The sequence below is a fragment of the Scyliorhinus torazame genome, chromosome 5 (genome assembly GCF_047496885.1).
Source record: "Scyliorhinus torazame isolate Kashiwa2021f chromosome 5, sScyTor2.1, whole genome shotgun sequence".
Lineage (NCBI taxonomy): Eukaryota > Metazoa > Chordata > Chondrichthyes > Carcharhiniformes > Scyliorhinidae > Scyliorhinus > Scyliorhinus torazame.
In genome coordinates this window covers 141,739,265-141,741,483 of record NC_092711.1, presented here as the reverse complement: position 1 = coordinate 141,741,483, position 2,219 = coordinate 141,739,265, and the positions used below count along the sequence as shown (strand labels likewise).

The window sequence follows — 2,219 nt, the reverse complement described above, 5'->3', positions numbered from 1 at the left end:
CGGCCCCAGGGGACGTTTTGAGGAATATTCAAAAAAACTTTTTTTTGAAGAAATTTTTTGTTTTTAGATTGAAGAAAGAAAAACAAAAATAATAAGTCGTTAAAAGATGCAAAAAGGGCTCTCTGTCCGGTGTCCGGGCCTGGGCGGGAATGCCGCATCCTCGGGGTTGGCGGTGACTCACCCAGCGGCCTGCCCTCTCTCTCTGGGTGTGGGGATGTCGGAGCCCCCCCTGGGTGTGGGGATGTCGGAGCCCCCCCTCCGCTGTACCACGAGCGGCAGCGCCTGGAGCTCTGCGCCCTCCACGCCCTCAACAACCTCCTGCAGCAGCCGCTCTTCACCCAGCAGCAGCTGGACGGGCTGAGCGGCCGGCTGGCTCCCGACTCTCTGGTGAATCCACATCGCAGTTTGTTAGGAACCGGGAACTATGATGTCAACGTCCTCATGGCCGCCTTGCTAACTCAAGGTCTCGCTGCGATTTGGTGGGATAAACGCAAGTCGCTCAGCAGCTCGGTGCTGAGCCGGGTCCATGGCTTCATCCTCAACATTCCCTCCAACGTGACGCTGGGCTTTGTCTCGCTCCCCATCCAGCGCAAGCACTGGGTGGCAGTCAGGCAAATCAACGGGCCTACTACAACCTGGACTCCAAACTAAAGGCCCCGGTTCCAATCGGGAATGAGGAGGAACTGAGGAAGTTCCTGCAGGACCAGATCGCCCAGGATCCCTGTGAGCTGCTGCTGGTGGTGCCGAGGGAGGTGGAGGAGGACGGAAGCTGGCTGCTCGCTCCCTGAACGCGAGACACGGGAGATCGGGCAGCGGGAGCGGGGAGGGGGGAAAAGTCTCGCCGCCGATGGCGGGCTGACTCGGAGCTCCAGCTGTGACGGATGAAGCCAGCGCGCTGGGGAGGTGGAAAAAATAATTGGAAACTCTAAATGTATTTAAAAAAGAACTTGAAATGTTTAAAGAGACAATATCAGCAGGACTGTTATTGAATCATTGCCTCTATCATTTCCTATATTGCTCCATCGTCATAGTTTAAGTTCATTGACCAGACTGAAACAAACAGGAATGGGGTTTTAATACATAATATTATGCAATGTTGCTTGATGGTACAGTTAGAACTCAGCTCAATTCCTCGAGGTCACTCTCTCATTGGGAATATCACATAATTAAATAAAAGAATGACAATGTTAGGGGTGAAAATATTCACACGATGACCTGAGTATCAGTAAAAAAAAGCAGTTTATGATGTCAGAATTCTGGGAGGGAAGGTCTCAGACTCCACAGACTGTGACAGCACCTTCTCTCACTTGAGCTAAAGCTCACATGGGTTAATATACAGATTCAAGGGGCGGAATTAGTTGTTTTCTCATTTACATACAATCAATCAACTGTATTCACGTCACACTTTTTACATGCAGTCAATCAATTTTCCTGGCATACCCAATTATCATATATATGGTTAAAGTGGGTGTTGTCTTACTCGCCCCTAACTTCATACAGAAGTCATTCAAAACTAACTAATGTGCCCTGTCTACAGCGTTAGACCTTGAGCTTATCAAGGATACATTGCAAGTCTTGTTCTGTGAAGCTGTTATCAGCGGCTGTTGGGACACTCTCTATACATACCCACGCTTGGGTCTCATGAGACAGTTTACAGGGAATGTGGCTTGTTCAGCCATTTTATATCACAAAATAGCTAACAGCCATTTTGTGTCTTTTCTGATGTTAACAGCATTGTGTATACACTATCTATTTCTACAAATTACCTCTTCTAAACAGGCATCTAAGCCAATGAGTACCTTTTGTTTCATCAGAACTATTTAAAAGTAATACGGGAGCACAGATGTAGTTACAGGGCCACCTATAATTTATATCATAGTCCAGTATCACAAAATGCCCTCCAACACTTCCCCCTTTTGGTCATGGAAGATGTTTACAGAACTCCAACCATATTCGGGTGTCCGACCAGCCAGGGTTGGAAACGGGTGCGGAGGCAGATGTTGTAGCCTTCGCCTCGTTGATCGCCCGAAGACAGATCCTGATGGGTTGAAGAGCAGCCTCTCCACCCTGTGCCCTGGCGTGGCGGGGGGACCAGTTGGAATTCTTGACTCTTGAGAAGATTAAGTTTGAACTGAGGGGAAGGATGGAGGGGTTCTACAATTCATGAGCATTATTCATTATGTACTTTCAAGAACTGGATAACATCGAACATTAGTTGG

General features: G+C 48.2%; 1 pseudogene; it reads left to right on the top strand.

Moving 5' to 3' along the window:
• The first annotated feature begins 296 nt into the window (after positions 1-296).
• Positions 297-2,219, top strand: LOC140419872 (josephin-2 pseudogene; annotated as a pseudogene).